The sequence below is a fragment of the Piliocolobus tephrosceles genome, chromosome 11, assembly GCF_002776525.5.
Source record: "Piliocolobus tephrosceles isolate RC106 chromosome 11, ASM277652v3, whole genome shotgun sequence".
NCBI lineage: Eukaryota > Metazoa > Chordata > Mammalia > Primates > Cercopithecidae > Piliocolobus > Piliocolobus tephrosceles.
The window spans coordinates 28,496,928-28,515,889 of NC_045444.1; the positions used below are offsets into that span (position 1 = coordinate 28,496,928).

The window sequence follows — 18,962 nt, forward strand, 5'->3', positions numbered from 1 at the left end:
TTAGCCTATTGAGCATTGCACTTTAATTTTGGTCAGTCTATTTTCCTTCCCTAAAATTACATTGGCATTTCTACTAACATTTATCAGAATTTTTATGTGCTGGTTCGTATACTTTTTACATTTAAGAAATTTTAAAAAAGAAATTTTATGTGGCAAAATTCTCCCCTCCTCTCCACACAGAGATCTCTGATTACATAAATCAGTTATCAAAAATGCACATACCTGTCACAAATGCTTTTTCTCACCAGAATAAATTTAAGATATTTTGCAAAATGTAAGGTAGCTTTTTATAGAAATCCCAAGTCTACCTTCTAAAAGTTACATTTATAAACCACTAAGCGATTTCTGTGATTCTTAGAAACATTCACTATTTACTTCTCTCCTCTCATTCACATTTATAAACCAATGAGTGTGTGTATGTGTGTGTGTTTGTGTACCTTAAGCGTTCAGTGAATTTGGGAGAATTAGTGAATTAGTTGGCTGGGCATGATTATGTGAAAACCATGTTTCACCAAACACAGAGGAACATAATGACTTTTTTTTGGAGACGGAGTTTTGCTCTGTCACCAGGCTGCAGTGCAGTGGCGCTATCTCAGCTCGCTGCAACCTCCACCTCCCAGGTTCAAGCAATTCCCCTGCCTCAGCCTCCAGAATAGCTGAGACGACAGGTGTGTGCCACCACACCCAGCTAATTTTTTTTTTTTTTTTTTTAATGTATTTTAGTAGAGACTGGGCTGGGTTTCATCATGTTAGCCAGGATGGTCTCGATCTCCTGACCTCATGATCTGTCCGCCTTGGCCTCCCAAAGTGCTGGGATTACAAGCGTGAGCCACCACGCCTGGCCATGACATTTTTTGTGTGTATCTTTCCTTCCTTTTCTTTTCCTCATTTTGCCATTGACCTATGAATATAGAATAGTATAGGGATGGTAGCACTGTTTAAAGATGTTAGTTCTTGCCTTCTCCCACACAGTGTAAGTACCTCAAGTGATACAGAGTAACTTAGGCACATTGCAACTTTGTCTTCTTGGCTGTATTGTGTGTGTTTGTGTGTGTGTTTGTGTGTTTGAGAGAGAGAGAAAGAGAAGAGAAGAGAAAGAGAGAGAGAGGGAGAGCATGTGTGCGTGTGCATGCGCGCGTTGTGTGTCAGGGTGAAGGTCTGGGGAGTGGGCTGTGAAGAAAAAGAAAATACTAGATGTCATTAATATGATTATGGCTACCCTTCTTACATTAACTCACTTCCTTCCTGGAACTTTTGTTAGTATTGGTTGAATCTAAAGAATATTCAGACTAAGGTAAACTTAAGTCAATTTGACTACCATTCTGTTAAGGCAGACACATTCTAACACGGCACTGCTTTTATGCATACCTTCTCTATTTCCCTCTTCCTCCTGAACAAAACAAAACAAAACAAAACAAAAGCCTTTAGATTCACCAACCTGTAATGAGGTATGTAAAATACTATACCATTAACACAGTAGTGCCTTGTCTCAAGGTCACTTTCATATGGCTAAAAGCAAAACAGCACACTCCTTTTGACTCAAAGGAGCCTACATATTCCATATGGTATATATACACAATGGAATGCTATTCAGCCTTTAAAAAGGGGGAAATTCTGCCATTTGCAATAACATGGATGAACCTGGAGGATATTATGCTAAGTGAAATAACCATGTACCAAAAGAAAAATACTGCATGATTTCACTTACAGGTGGAATCCAAAAAAGTTGAACTTATAGAATCAGAGAGTATGATGGTTACCAGAGGCTGGGGTAGGGGCATGAATGGGGAAAAGAGAGAAGCTGGTCAAAGGGCATAAAGTTTCAGACAGGTGGAATACATTTCAGTTATCTATTGCAAGAATGGTGACTATAACAAATAAAAATGCATTGCGTATCTCAAAATTGCTAAAATAATAGATTTTAAATTCCCCCCCCCCAAAAAAAAGTAGTGTGTGAGGTAATGCATTTATTACATAAGCTGATTTCCACATTGTATACATTTATCAAAGAATCACACGGTATCTTATAAATACACATAATTATTATTTGTCATTTAAAATATGATTTTTAAAACATACTCAGATTCTGAAGGTGAGTTCTTTCCAGATACAAGCTTTCTCTATCCAAAACTGGTATTTCATCTTCCATATCCACAGAAAGAAAAACGTTGTTTGGGATGAGGTCTTGCTGTGTTGCTTAGACTGGTGCTAAATGCATTGTCTCAGGCTCCCAAGCAGCTCCACAGAAAATTTTACTAAGAGATGAATGGGATAGAAGAGAAAGGGGCACTCCGTGATCACGTTATTATATGTAAAACTTTCTGTGACCAAGAGCTCATCTAGTGATTCTCATCTATATCTGACCTTGCTCATAAATCAATGGATTTTACATGTTAGAAACATAAATAAGATCATAAATGTCTTAAATTAATGCACTGGTGACAGTTCCATACAGGTTTTCAAAGAAACTTCCCATGAAAACATCCCTAGACATATATAATGTTATGTAATTCTCCCAGGAATGCTGTGAGGGAGATAACACATCATATTATTACAGATAAGGTAACTGAGACTCAAAGAGGTTGTCTTTTGACAAAAGCTACAAAACTAAAAAAAGGCAGAGTCTCAATATAAATTCTGTGTGTTCTGACTTTAAAGTCATGTTCTATTCTCTGTGTCATGTAGCCCCCAAAGCAGATCGCAGCTGAGCTTGGTAATATCAGCAGTGCACAATGGACTGACTTCAGACATGAAAAATACAGAGTGTAGTACTCTCTGTATTTTTTAGCAGAGAAACTCTACACGGAACCAAATAACCTTATAGGAGAAAAATAAAGAGTAATGTTTCTGTATAGTTACACTATATATAAGCATATATAAGTATATGTTAAATATAGTTACACTATTTTTTAGTGTTTTACATATTGTTACATATGTAAAATGTTTACATATATAGTGTTTTACATATTGGAACCTTTGTATTTACCATTATCTTTGATCTTCATAACAATTTTAGCTTATTAGCTCTATTTCATGTATTGAGAAACTGACTTAGAGAGATTTTGAAACCTAAAAAATTTCTCATAGTAAGTACAATTGTCCTTACGTATCCACAGAGGATTGGTGTCAAGACCCCTCACAGATACGAAAATCAATGGATGCTCAAATCCCTATTAAAAAAAAAAAAAAAAAAAGTTAACACCTGTAATTCCAGTACTTTGGGAGGCTGAGGTGGGCAGATCCCTAAAGTTGGGGAGTTTGAGACCAGCCTGGGCAAAACCCTGTCTCTACAAAAAATATAAAAATTAACCAAGCATAATGTCATGCACCTGTAGCACCAGCTATGAGGGAGGCTGAGCTGGGAGGTTTGGTTGAGCCTGGGATTTCGAGGATGCAGTGAGCTGTGATCATGCCATTGACCTCAGTCTGGGTAACGGAGCAAGACCCTGTCTAAAAAAAGAAAAAAATTTAGTATTTTCATATAACCTATGTGCATCCTCTTGTATTCTTTAAATCATCTCTAGATTATTTACAATACCCAATACAATGTAAGTGCTATGTATATTTGTATTTTCTCTTTATTTTGCTGTATTTTTAATTGTCTTTTTTTTTCTTAATATTTTTTGCCTGCGTCTTGTTGAATCCATGGATACAAAACCCATGGATTCAGAGGGCTGACTGTACTGAACTGGGAGTTGAACATGAATCTTTCCCTTCAGGGTTTGCTTCACTATCCATTACAATACATTACCTTTATAAGCTATTGATGGTTTCTGCTCTTCTGCTTTTTCAGAAATTTTTGCCCTGGTTAAACAGCATCATTCCCTTCTGTATTAGACTCAATCCCTTTAAACAATAATTAGGAATTGACAAACATCTCTAAAAAGGATAAAAAACCAATGATTCACTCTTGTGCCCATTACAGTAAGCAGTTGAAGGGGGTCAGAATATGCCACCCCAAAATATTCCACCTTGGCATAAGAATTATTTTGAGTTGAGTTCCAGAAGAGTTCTCTGCACTCCCTTTAACTGCCTAAACATAGAACATACATTTCCCTTTGGGAAAGAATCCTCCTCTTTCCTTTTGTCAGGCATAGAAGAGCATTAATCACTGAGAAAGAATTTACACTAAGGGATATTTACATCAACAGACCTTACTAGAATAACCTTTATCTTCCCTCATAAGCTTCCTAGTCAGTTCTCCAGGATTTCTTGACCCTTGAAGCCCAAACACCTTATCCTTTGTTAAAATGATGTATGTCCCCAAGTCAAACCACTTTGAGTTTTCCTTATTTTCTGTGAATTCCCATGCATGTAAAACATTAATTAAACTATATGCTTTTTTCCTCCTGCTAATCTGTCTTTTGTTAGTTTAATTCACAAGCCCCTAGTTACTTAACCTAAGAGAGTAGCAGAAAAGATCCCCCCTCCATCACAATAATATGTATAATTTTTTAATTTAAAAAATTTTTAAAGTCTCCACATATTATTCAGTGACCTGCCCCTGACAGTTTCAAATTCAACCAGTCCTAATGTGTTAATTCATGTTAGGTATTTTCTTCTCATACAGTGGTATGAAACTATTTCTGAAACAAATGAAGCACTAAAACATAATTGGAAAGGCAAGCAGTATGGGAACACTGGATAAATTGAAGTGCAAGGCAGAGAATAATGAAGGAGGATACCTATAAAGAGGCTTCCTATCTTCTGATTTTCTCTATATTTGACTGTGCTCATAAATCAATTGATCATACATGTTAGAAACATAAATTAGATCATAATATCTGAAATTAATGCACTGACGACACTTCCATAGAGGTTTTCAAGGAAAATACTAATGTATTTGAAGCTGTTTTTTAACATCTGAGTTGGCATCAAGTACAAAACATCTCCTCCCACCCATCCTTTGGTGCCCTACTAAGTGACAGAATTCTGATAGGGGCTGCGCCCAGCTGACTCCCTGTAGCAAATACGATACTTTTGCTTTTATGAAGCCATCTGCAGAGAAATAAATCATCATAAAGTTGACTGAGTGTGTCCTATGTTCATCTGCTTGAACAAGTTCAATGTAATTGACTGACAATAATAAAAGGGGATTAAAGAAAAAAAGTCCTCAGTATTATCAAGTGAGTGTCACCCAACCCCTGACTTCTGAAAGATGGTCAGGATACAGATGGGCTGAAAGAAAGAAGAAGCTATCCAAGGAGAGCAAAGACAGACAGGACATAAGGAGTGTGACAGCATGGCATCTGTGTCTGTGCTGGGAGAGTCTGCATGCAGTGGAAGAAATGGGAGGAGAGTTATTGTGCATAGTTAAAAGGTTGGTCTGATTGAAATAGATAGTTCATGTTGTTAACTAATAAGGGACAATTTAAAGCTGTACAGTTCACTGAAATTATTGAATGCTCTAATTTGGCTTTATTTTTCTATCACATTTGACATCTCAGCACAGTAACACAGGTAGCACACTGAGGAAGAATTAATTGAGAGCATTCTGCAGAGGTGAGGCTTTAATGCCTTTTCTTCCTCTGCATACCAGAATAGGAACTTAATGGAAAATCTGCATCTAGACAGACCAGGGCTCTGTATATAGCAAAATCTTGAGGTCAGTTTTGAAGGGATTGTATAAAAAGAATGAATATGTAAAAAACAGTGGAACCCGTATCTGTAATGAGAGTTGAGTACATTAAATGTTTATACACAATGAACTATAACATCTCTGCAGTGAGTTTTTGTTATAACCTTGATTCCTCCCATTGAAGCACTAGTGGAAACCATTGACCAGAGCTTTTCTGATGATCTGATTGGATTTGTTGCCTGTGCCTTGCCCTCTTGCTTCATGATCCATATTGATCCTCAGATAGTTCTTAATAATGCTCTAGTTAATTCCTTTAATAGCATTTGATGTTTTATTTCTGCTGTTCATTCCAGCTTGAGTGGCCTGTTAGTGTGTACTTGTCTTCTGAGCAATAGATTTTTGAAATGACAGACAGAGGATTTTAAACTTCCCTTAGAGGAACTTATAAATATAATCAATGTTAAGTGAAAGGGCCGATAGGGCACTTACACATGCGGATTTTCTACCTGTGAATTATCCCAATCTTAGAAACTTAGATAAGCCTTGTGTTATAAGCAGATACATACTCAGAGCATAATACTTAATAACTTACTTCCAAAATTTGGTGGATTTCTTTGCAAATATTTATCAGTATACAATTTCACTCCATGTCTGGACCTAATATTCAGTATGAGATCCTTGAGAGCCCACTCTCAATGCTGATCAAAGCCTTTGTGTTCTCATACCCACCATATGGTGTAGCTATAAAGATGGATAGTAGCAGAAAAACTAGTGGGCTCCTGTGCAGTGAGTCCAATGGGAATGACAAACAGCATGACAAATAGAAGAAACAATCAGTCAATCAACATTCAAATACCGTGCCCCCTCTAGAGTCCCTGCTAGGAATCAAAGAAAGAAATGACATAGATCTTGCTTAAAAACATCGATTTGGAGGTCCAACATTTATTTATTCGAATATTTTCAAATATTAATTTCAATATTCCAAAATTTCAATACTTACTAAAAAATTAAAATGTTAAGGGCAAATAATGACATTAAAGGGAGTTAAGTATTAATGTTATATGGAATCATATAAACGCAGGACTAAAACGCTTAAAACAATCTTTTTTTCTTTTTTTGGTAAGACTTTGTAGCAGGATTTAAGATGGAAAGTTTCAGAAACAAATATGAAAAGTATTGTAAGAAGAGGGAACCAATGTAACAAAAAACGGTGAAAAAAGACTGAATGTGGTATATTATGGAAATATGGAAATAGTGAGATTTCACTTAAGAGAAATCATCATCAAAACACAGCCTGAAGTAACAGAAGACCATCTGCTCGGCAATAGTAAATGCAGAGATTCACTTAGCATAAGCAAAGGGACAACAATTCAAGGGACAAAAAACAATAGGTGTATAAAATTAAAAGAGCTGGCTAGGTATGGTGGCTTATGCCTGCAATCCCAGCACTTTGGGAGGCTGAGGTGAAAATATTGCTTGAGCCCGGAAATTTGGGACCAGCCTGGGCAACATAGGGAGACTCTGTCTCTACAAAAAAAAAAAAAAAAACATAAAAAACATAAAAATAAACCAGACATGGTGGCACATGCCTGTGGTACCAGCTACTCAGTGGGAGGCTGACGTGAGAGGATTGCTCGAGTCCTGGAGGCTGAGGCTGAGTGAGCCTTTATGGAACTAGTGCATTCCAGCCTCGACAACAGAGTCCCTGTTTCCAAAAAATACATAAATAAAATTAAAAGAGCTCTAAAATCTTGTTTCTTACTGACAGGCCGTTGACATTTTGCACACAATAGGTGTCCAAATGATACTACAGAATTATTGTCTGGGCAGAATAAAATACATCACTTTAAAAGTCAAATTGAGACTTTTTTCCCCTTGAATATGTTTTGACTTTGGAGATTTAGAAGGATCAATTTCTGTCAGTGGTAGAGGGCTACACTCTGAATATCGAGTTTAAGATCCATCATTTGCTTGAGCTATATTATAATAGTTTAATTTTTGAAACAACACTGTTGAAATAGTTTTTGGAGCTAGATAATAGATTGTAATACAGACTAGAAGGAATTGCATACATTTCTTCAGGGCAGAAAGCAGGTGCAGTTATGTCTCTGCATGTACATCCAATGCTAATGCTTTTTAAATGTAAATTGTTTCTTTTAAGAGAAAATGTTATATTGAATATTGATGCAAAGGCATTATATGTTTGTGTTTTGTTTTCCTGAGATTTAAAACTCATTCTCCACCTGTAATGAGACTTCGACGAAATATTCCAAAGTGTTTGTAACAAATCTGGCATTTAAGGAAGCAGATTTATATAAGCTATAGCTGGGATTTTTTCTGTATCTATTTCCAGTTTCTTTATAATATTTTATGCAGGCTTATTATGATTTTATCTATAGGTGCATTTAAGTATGTTTTGAACAGTGGGGGGAAATTAAAACTTGAAATTTAACAAACAACTTAAAGTGAGCTACTGCAATAATAATGAATTCTTAAATAATGAATTTTAGAAGTCAGATAAAATTCTCCCTAAAAGGATTCATTATGTAAAGCAAATAGCTGAACAATGTCAGGTTGTAACATAGTAATCAAGAGAAAGGGCTTCCAGGCCAGGCGCAGCTATCACTTTAAGCCCCAGGACAGCCAGGCTGCTTCTCACATGATTGCCAGGGAAGCAGAGGCTTCAGCTTCTGTGGTCAAGAAGCTGGGTATGTCATGGACCAGTATTTCAGATATGCTTGCCTTCAAGAATTACTTTTCCAGCTCTCCCCCAAGATAAATTGTTCATTTTGATGGAACGGGGACAGAAATCTTGCCGAAGTACAAAGAGTGAAACAAATAACTTTAAGCTGTTGAAGAGCCAGTTGTGAGATCCAGATATAAAGGATGACCAGATCTTGAACTGGCTGTGAGAATTTTGCTGTTCTATCATGTACTTGAAAAAAGACTTTGAGCAGCTCCTCAGTATTACATTGAGATTGGCTTGGTTGAATAGAAATCAAACAGTGGTGGAAGAGTATTTGGCTTCTCTGGATAATCTTGTATCAACAGACTGTCTTCCTTAGCCCAAATCTCAGCATAATTGCTTCCCACTTGGGGTACCCTCCCTGAATGATCATTAAGAAGAGCCATGTAAGTGTTTCAGATTCTGATGATGGAGGTGATTTTCTTCCTGCAAATTTTGACACATGTCATACAACTTTACAAATAATACCAAGATATGTCCCACTGGCTCTGTGTTGTTTTTGCCCATACTGGTAGAAACATTTCCATTTGTTCAATTGGAGAGAATATTGGAAAGTTACATTCATAACTTACTAAAGATTAGTATATACTTTCCAACTTTGAGGAACGAAATTCTGAAGTTTATTATTAAAAAATCTATTCAAGTTGGATGTGAATGCATTCTGGCAGGATACTGAAGATGTTGAGGAAACAGCAGTCAAACTTGTGGTGGGACAGATTCCAAGGAATGATTGTTTAGTATGAACAAAGATGAAGAGACTGTTTCTAAGGCTGACTCCAAATGGCTCGTTCTGATAGTGCACCCTGTAGCTGAATGCCTGGATATCCTGCTGTCTTTGCTTTTTCTGTATGTGAAGTATGTCTGCTATGTACAATACATGTTAAGGTTGATAAAATAAAGGATTTGTAATATATCAAAAACTGATAAACATATTTGGCAAACTCCTGTTGCTCGTCCCTGCCTCCTGTCATGTACAGTTTTTCATGTTTTACCTCCATAGCTTAAAATTGGGACTCTCAGAAGCATTTTTAGAACATCTCTGGGAAAAACAATGCAGGATCCAAATAATCCTGCCATCATCAGGTGAGCTGCTGGAAATTATATTGGAAGCTCTTTGGCAAGAGCTAAATTCATTCCTCTCATTACAACTATAAAATCATGCCTAGGTCTTTTGGTTAACTGGCCACACAAATACCTTAATAACCAGGATCTGAGAATGCAGGCTTTTTGTGATATTGCTCTCCATCAAACATTTTACTCAGCCTTCCAAGCTATGTTCCACACCTTTGTTTTTAGACGCAAGCAGCTTTTAAGTGTAAACCTGAAAGAAGGTTTGAGATGTCTTCAATGCCTACATTTTTAAGGGATAGTGACTAGTCAGCTAAATCCTCCGAAGATTTGCCTGCCCTCAGTGGTTGACTTATTTGCTGCTGTCACAAATAAATGTCATCGAGTCTGCTACACTATAGGTGAGAGGAACAATGGCCAGAAATACTGGTGGAGGGGACTCGGTGTGAACATGCACCAACCCATTGGACACCTTCTTCTCCTTTGATCCTTGTGTGCTTAAGCAGTCAAAGAAAGTCATTGATTCTATTTATCAGATATGGGAAGACGTAAGTGTCGAAGAACTTCAGGAGTTTAAGAAGCCTAGAAAAAGGAGATGGCAGAAGATGAAGACGATCTTTTGAAAGGCGAAGTTCCCCCAAATGATACCATGATTGGGATTATACGGAGCCACTTGATGCGATGCACATTTCCAAAGTCCTTTGAGTAGTGTGGGCTCCCCACCTGTGTTATACCTGCCAGACCAGTTCCTCCTCATCTGGAGGATTTGTGATTGACATGCAGCATTCTTCTCCATCACTCATAATGTTCTTCAGCAACTGTTTCTGCTGTTTGGGCACTGCATTGAACTAGAATGAGCACCTGACTCAGGCATCATACTTTCAAGTTAGACTTGACAGTCTGAACAGACTTTTTATTTTCTTTTTTGATCCCCTTAGAGACAGAATTAGAAGACTGAATATCATGTGCAATATTTTACGGTGGGGTTAATGATAAATGTTAAAGACTTTGCTTGTTTGTTTAAGAAGTACTTTTCTTGGCTGGGCGTGGTGGTGGCTCAAGCCTGTAATCCCAGCACTTTGGGAGGCCGAGGCAGGAGGATCACGATGTCAGGAGATCAAGACCATCCTGGCTACCATGGTGAAACCCCATCTCTAGTACAATACAAAAAATTAGCAGGGTGTGGTGGCGTGCACCTGTAGTCCCAGCTATTCGGGAGGCTGAGGCAGGAGAATGGCGTGGACCCAGGAGGCAGAGGTTGCAGTGAGCTGAGATCACGCCACTGCACTCCAGCCTGGGCAACAGAGCAAGACTCTGTCTCAAAAAAAAAAAAAGAAAAAAAGAGAGAAAGAAAGAAGGAAAGAAAAGGAAGGAAGGAAGGAAGGAAGGAAGGAAGGAAGGGTACTTTTCTTTGCATTACAGCTTTTTGACATAATTATTGTGTAATTTCTAAGATAGACAGCAGCCTATTTTGACAGACTACCTTTTTAACTCAGGATTTTTTTTCAGAACCATAGTCATGGAACTTTGCTGATCTGCTTTCAACAAAGAATCCTCTAAGATAAATCCTCTATTTAAAGACTCTAACTAGAATGTGTTATTTTTGCTGCATTGTTTACCTCCTGCTGTAGTTGTGTATTGGAATTTCAGTAGGGTGCAGAGAAAATGGAAACTGGGGAGACATCCAAACCTGGTCTGGAACAAAGAGAATTGGAGCCGGCACTGAAGGAGATCTCTAGGGACCCCAGAGACCAATAAAAGCCAGTAGGGAAGAGAGAGAGAGAAATTAGAGAAACAGAATCAGACAAATAATATACTTTCATGGTGTAAAAATGAATTTGAAAAAGAAGTGGAGATCCAGATAAATGTTAATTCATATTGACTGAAAGTAGGCTTGGGCTTGCATTAAAAAAAATTACGTCATATTTTACCCTTCGGCTTTCAAGTGTCCCTCTGGAACTAGAATTGCTCTTTGGTAGCAGTTAGATAGAGTTTTTTTTGACCTGCATTATTTAGTATTTTGAGAATTTCTTTGTCCAAACAGGAAGAAAAAAAAAAAGCAATTAGGGCTGAGCATGGTGTGACTCATGCCCGTAATCCTAGCACTTTGGGAGGCTGAGGCAGGTGGACTGCCTGAGCTCAGAAGTTTGAGATCTGCCTGGCCAAAATAGCAAAACATTGTCTCTACAAAAAGCACAAAAATTAGTTGGGCATGTTGGTGCATGCCTGTAGTCCCAGCTACTCTGGAGGCTGAGGCAGGAGGATGGATTGAGCCCGGGAAGTAGAAGCTGCAATGAGCTGTATTTGCACCACTGCACTCCAGCCTGAGTGACAGTGTAAGACTCTATCTCTTTAAAAAAAAAAAAAGAAAGAAAAAAAAATGTAGGTTATTTGGTGGAATGGTTTTGCTAGCAATAATAGGCCAATAATAGGCCAAACTTACCACTGCAGTCTTTTTCCAATGGCTATGCCTATCATGGATTCAGCTTGGTGAAATCCTTCTCTACAAGGCTCTTTTGCTATTTTCTTAACTAAACACTGGGAAAGAGGAGAAATCTAAGACGACTTTGCTTTATAACAAATTTGGCCAAGCACTGCCAGAGTCATTTTGAAGTTCAAGTATATTTTTGCTTTGTTTTTTAAATGTGTATTTTTTGTTTACTTGTGAAAATGATCATCTTCAAGCATATTTATTTTTCTGCCCCTTCTATTTATTTAAAGGCAGGCAATATTTTCTTGATCAAAAATATTTTGTAATGAATTACGTCCTCTTTCCTAAGGCTTTGTATGCTATTGCATAATTACACTGGTGGTAATGTAGAGTTTGAATTTCAGTCTATAAATATGTTTTTTGGAAAACAGAAATTGTCATTGCTTCAAAAAGTTTGGATATTGGTAATTTGATTTTGGTGACTTGGTGGAAAGTCATTTGAGAACTTCATGATTCTCTTTTTTTAACTGCTGGCAAAAAGTAGATTTTTGTAAGTTGGATAAAATGAGTAAATAAAATTGTATCCAGAGAAGTTAACAGTAAGTGTAACCTTGTGGGTTGGGAAGCAGTTTTAACGCACAAGGGCTTATTTACAAATAAGTCTGTTTAGTCTGAAAAGAGTTTGAGAAAAAAAAAATCCATTGTGAAAATAAAGCAATAATATGATTAATCTAGAACTTTCATTCTTATGCCAATAAAAGGACGTACCCCAATTTTAAAAAGACTTCTCACTTAAAAAAAAACAAGAGAGAGAGACAGAGAGAGAGAAGGGAGAGAGAAAAAAGGATTGTAATTCAAGACTCTATACCCAGTCCAAAATCATTCATCTGTCAGAGCAAATAAAGCTATCTATTGATATGCAAATAATCAAAACCATATTGTTCTACACCCATTAGAGGAGAAATGGATCAAATTAAAACCAAACGACAACTAGAACAGATTGCTCAAGTATCACTATGGAGGACCACGGATGACAGAGATCCCTCAACCAAAAAAAGGGCATTTTGTGAGCTCCATTCAGGGGGAAAAAGATTGGGGATAACAGAAATCAAATAATAAATAAGTAAGTATGTTATTTGGTCAGCCTACATGCTTTATTGAAGTGCAACTAAAGTCCTAGTCTTTACTAATTCTCTATCCAATTGTGCTCAGCCTGAAGTTATATCTATGTATATTTTAATGTCTACATTTTTATTATCAAGATTTTAATTGATGTTTCTTTTATACTCATATTTTATTGTTTCAATCTTTCTGTTTTTTACTTCCTAAATAAGCTAAGACACACTTATTCCTTTGACTGTAAATTGATGTGGAAGAAATTTATCATCTGAGTGCTTAATCATTGTGTATGTCTTTCCAAGTGTTATGCTACTTAATATAATTTGGAATTTTACTTTGTAGACTTAAGAAACAATTTCATGTGATTATTAATATTCTCTCTCTCCTCCAATTCTAATTGCCTTACTCAAATCATGCCCACCCACTCAACTCTGTTTTTCAAAAGTAACAGTCATAGTTCCAGTAGCCCAACTTGTAAGAGGCATTTCTGTCTCCTACAGGAGCCAAACTTGTGTCTTTTTTCTTTTCACCAAGATCCAGAGCCCTTTAGGCCCATAACTTCAGACCTACTCACTGCTTTGTTGTTGTTTTTCTACTTCTTATCCACAGAAATATGTCTCCTTTTAATCCCAGCTATGATTATTTTGCTTTTCTTTTATTATATTGTCTATTATTTCAGTTTTGAGGACCATGTTGTGTGGAAGTCTTCCCACTTCGTCTCTTTCCCTCAATCTCTCTCTCTTCCTCTTACAAACACATACACACATATATCTTATTTTCTTTCCTTTGATCCATTCCTAATCCAATTCTCTCTTAGAATAAGCCCTGGCTATTTCTTTCATAATCTGCATTCTTCCCAAACCACTGTCCATGACATTATTTATATCCATGGGGATTTTTGAATAATATATAGTATATGCTTGGATGTTTTATGATCAAAATTGCATTATATACTATGTATCATGAAAATGTCATGATTGTGGTTTTCACTGAATATTTTACTTTTGATATCTCTGTCGATATAGATAGATATTATTCCTTCTACTGTTCTATAGTATTCCTTCATATGCATATCACATATTGTGTCTATTCATTTTCTTACATTTAACATTTCTAATCCTTGTCATGGAAAGCATGCTTATACGGACAATAGCCCACATTTCTCTTTGTAAGTGAAGAAGTGTTTCTAAGGGATCTAGTACAGGTAGAGCTGATTTCCAGCTAAACTGGAAGAGCTCTCTCTGTATCTCTGGAGGTGCCTAGAAGTCTGGTTTTTGACTCTTTGCTAAGGAAAGGGCAATGGAATTCATGATATTCTGTTCAGGATTTGAAACTTTTCTAGATACCCAAAGTTGGCTTCCTTTCACTCAGTCACCCAGGCTGGAGTGCAGGGGCAAGATCTCAGCTCACTGCAACCTCGACCTCTCAAGCTCAAGCAATCCGTCCACCTCTGGACTAGCTGAGACTACGGGCATACAACACAATGCCCAGCTAATTTTTTTAGTTTTTGTAGAGATGAGGTTTTGCAGTGTTACCCAGTCTTGTCTTGAATTACTGGACTCAAGCAATCTGCCTGCCTTGGCCTCCCAAAGTGTTGGCATTACAGGAATGCATTACCACGCCAAGCCCAAAGTTAGCTTCTTTATTGGTGACTGTCTTAACCCATTGGATAAGCCTGATTTTACTATTTAAAGAGGTACTGAGAGCTTTTGAGGAGAGCTCTTCCAAAGACAAAATTCCTAGCACAGATCCTGGAAATTTGAATCAGAGACTCAGCTCAGTCCTAGAGCTCAAAGATAAGACCCCCAAGAGCTCATGCTGTAGGTATTTCTTGGATTTCCAATGCTTGCCTGCATTCTTTAGATATTAGGTTGGCACAAAAAGTCTTAAAAGCCTCAAGAAGGTCTGGTGAGACACTTTAAATAACTGACGTGGGGAAAAAACAATACAGATATATACCCAGGAGTAAAATTGCTGGGATATTGGGTATGTTCCTATTTCATGTCAATAAACTGCATAAAGCTATTTATTATGGCTGTACTGGAACAGAGTGCAAAGTGGAATTCTTACTTTTCTACATTCTTTCCAGTTGTCAATAATCATTAAAGTAGATTGCTAGTTAGTAAATTCCCACTCCAATGTCCATTCTTGGTTCTATTAATTCATCTTCTAATCTTAGATGGAGTCTTTACTAGCAAGGTGACCTGGGGAGCATTTTATATTCATTTACTAAATCAGATTAGTCCAAGATACACATTTTCCTAGGATTGTGTACACTCAGCCAAGGTTGGTAGACCTCATTCTACCAAGGAATGGTAGACAACATTCCATTCCTTAAAGTTCATGCCAGGAGTATTCTGCTGAGGAAATGAAAGACCACATCTAGGAACAGAGGAAAAGAATGAAGTGAGAGCTTTATCAGCAATGTCTACAGTAAGCAAATGAGAGGGACTAGCTTCATGTGTGTATACTCTGCTCTGGAACCCTCTCTGACTTCCCCAAGCAGAACAATTATTACCTCTTGCCATTCCATGAGGATGTAGTTTCAGAATATTTTGAAGGGCTCAATTCTAATCATGTTCTCTGGAGATCTCATAGACTAAATATAAATTTAAAATAATTTCTTTTCTTGGAAGATTTCAGATCAGCTATGGACTTTTATTACATTAATCATAAATTCAATTAATTTATCAAGTAGATTGCTAGATATTACAGATTTAGAAATTATACATATGCTAGGGTTTTCCAAACCGAGCTAACCCTTTTAATTCAATGAGCACTGTAAGTGTACTCGTAATTGTTTTGTAAGCCATATGTCAATAGGCTCTATTCTCGCAAACATAAAGGAAAGTGTCTCTTTTATTGTTCTGTACTGTAATTGTACTGTATTCAAGACAGAGAGGACAAGAAGAAAGAGTAATAGACACAATAGGGATATCTCATACAACACAAGTTGGATTCATTTGATGAAGACTTTGGGTCAACAGTTAAGCTAAGAGACAGAGTTGCGAAGAATAAGCTTTTCATGTGATCTCTAGTTGAAAATGTAAACACAGTATTTTTTGTGGACATGCAGTGGAAAGGATTAGTTATAACACTCTGCGGGTATGTGTGTGTGTATGTTTCTCCTACCATACCTGGGATTGCTCGTCACAGAAGCAACTTCATTTTTGAGAGAGTAGGCTGTGGGATGTGACAATGAGGAAAGAAGTGCTGGTAAAGCATTTCCTCTTTGTAATGCTTCTACAGCTGGAGTTTAATAATACCGGGGGGCATTCTTGTTAATGTGATGGCTTTTTTTTTTTTTTTTTTCTGAGACAGAATAATCACTCTATCACCCAGCCTGGAGTCCTGTGGTACATTCTTTGCTCGCTGCAACTCCGCTGCCCGGGTTCAAGTGATTCTTGTGCCTCAGCCCTCTGAGTAGCTAGAATTACAGGCACACACTATCACACTCGGGTAATTTTTGTATTTTTAGTAGAGACAGGGTTTCACCATGTTGGCAGGCTAGTCTCGAACTCCTGGCCTCAAGTGATCTGACCACCTTGGCCTCCCAAAGTGCTTGGCATTACTGGCGTAAGCCACTGCACCCGGCCGAATGTGATGGTTTCTTTAATGTGATGGCTTCTTTAAAAAAAAGTTTGTTTTATTCTGGTGGATTTTTTAAATTTTTAATTAAAATTGCATACCTCTGTCATGTTTTACTTGTAAAATTTTGTTAGTGAAAATAAGACTAAAATAAATTTTCTGACCAATGACTAAAAAACATCATATTTCAACATGCTTTTCTATTTGAAACCAAAAATAAGTCCTTGCATATTAAAGGATTTTAAACTTAACCTGTTAAAAATATTGTTTGTGTGGAATAATTTTCTCTTTGTCTACTTAATCTATGCCTACTCATGCTAAGAGCCCGAGCTAAACTCATGCTAGATCTAGATGGTAAACTGATACTCAGGCATATTGTTCTTGATTTTTTGGTTTTATTGTTTTTAAATTTTCTAGTCCATTGTCATAATGCTTTTATTTTTGGTGTTGATTTTAATTTGTGACACTTTAATATTATTTATTTATTTATTTATTTATTTATTATTTATTTATTTTTTTTTTGAGCCAGAGTCTCACTCCATCACCCACGCTGGAGTGCAATGGTGCAATCTTTGCTCACTGCAACCTCCGCCTCCCGGGTTCAAGCAATTCTCCTGCCTCAGCCTCCCGAGTAGTTAGGATTATAGGCACCCACCACCACACCTAGCTAATTTTTGTATTTTTAGTAGAGATGGGGTTTCACCATATTGGCCAGGCTGGTCTCTTGGCCAGGCTGGTCTTGAACTTCTGACCTTGTGATCTGCCCACCTCAGCTTCCCAAAGTGCTGGGATTACAGCATGAGCCACCGTGCCTGGCAATATATTTAATTTCTTAACATAACTATTTATTAGTAGATTTTGGTGAAAAGAGACAACACAGTGGTAATATATCTAATTCATTATATAATTTAATAACCTGAATTCAGGAAACATTTGATTACTTCCTATGTAAAAGGCAGTAAAAAAAGATAAAACTTCATGCTCAAGTAACAAATATTCTGATAAAAAAGGTAATCGTCTTTGTCCGTTTGTGTTGCTGTAATAAAACACCTTAGACTGGCTCATTTCTAAAAAAATAAAAACATATTTCTCACAGTTCTGGAGTCTGGGAAATCCAAGATCAAATGTGCTGGCAGATTTGGTGTCTGGTGAGGGCTGCTTTCTGCTTCCAAGATGGTGCCTTATTGTTGCATCCTCTGGAGAAGGAGGTAAAGCTGTGTCCTCACATGGTAGAAGGAGAATAGAAAAGAAAAGGCTCATTCCTCAGAGATAATGCAGTCTAGCTTCCTCATATGGTAAAAGGCATGGGAGCAGAGAGGCAGCTCTATGATGCATTTTTTAAAAGGGCATTTATCTTATCCATGAGGGCAGAATTCTCATAGCCTAGTGACCTCTGAAGCACCCCACCTCTTAATACCACCACCTAGGGGGTTAAGTTCCATCATATGCATTTTGGAGCAATACATACAAACAAACGACAGCAGTAATCATGTGTACAGGTAAAGTGAGAACGTAGCCTGTGCTAACGGTTATTAAGAGCAGTACAAAAACTGCTACAAGTACAAAAATAAAGGGATATGTTTCTCCTTAGTAACCCAAGGAGAAGAGTGTAGAGTGAGATTGAAAGAGAAGAGAGGAGACAAAGGAGAATGAGAATAGAAATTAACTGAGATTTGCACTATAAAAGAAGTGATAGGAACCAGAGCTTTCAGTGTAGAGGCTGTCAGCAGAGAAGGCAGTTTTTGATTTGTCAATTAGGAAGTCATTAGACCTTTGTCAGAGAGGAGGTTCAGAAACAGTGGAAGCGAAAGTAAGATTTAAGGGGAACTTGCAGTTAAAGGGGCAGGCTAGCCATTTTTACACTGCTCTTCTCTTTAAAGCCAAGAGAATATGAAAAAAAAAAAAAACAAAAAAGACTTTTTAGAAAACAGAAGAAAATTCTGTCTTTAATAAAGGTTAAGAGCCATAATCTTAAACCACAAACTATTATATTAAGAATAGCTCTTGAATAAAATGAAGTTTCAGACCTGCGAAATCCAAATGTAGGGCCAGACACGGTGGCTCATGTCTGTAATCCCAGCACTTTGGGAGGCCAAGGCAGGTGGAATGTTTGAGCCCAGGAGTTTGAGACTAGCCTGGGCAACATAGACTCTCATCTCTACAAAATAAAAACACAAAAATTAGACAGATGCAGTGGCATGCGCCTGTAGTCTCAGCTTCTCAGGAGGCTGAGGTGGGAGATTGCTTGAGACTGGGAGGTCCAGGCTGCAGTGAGCCACCGAGCCACGACTGCACCACTGCACTCTAGCCTGGGCAGCAAACCCTGAACCTGTCACAAATAAATAAATAAATATAAAAAAAGAAGCTAGGAATGGAGAGTGCACTCTTATCTTTTGTGAGCCGAGGAGTTCTCCCTGGGCAGGAGGTATGGT

General features: G+C 37.4%; 1 long non-coding RNA gene and 1 pseudogene across 1 annotated transcript; one reads left to right on the top strand and one right to left on the bottom strand.

The window, feature by feature from the left end:
- Nucleotides 1-1,620: 1,620 nt before the first annotated feature.
- Nucleotides 1,621-18,254, bottom strand: LOC111546151. Its single transcript, XR_002732668.1, has 4 exons — nucleotides 17,625-18,254; nucleotides 3,330-3,450; nucleotides 3,107-3,170; nucleotides 1,621-2,255 (listed from the first exon to the last, which is right to left on the bottom strand). It is a non-coding gene; the product is annotated as an uncharacterized LOC111546151 (long non-coding RNA).
- On the top strand, nucleotides 8,256-10,168 carry LOC111546150 (annotated as a pseudogene).
- Nucleotides 18,255-18,962: the final 708 nt, after the last annotated feature.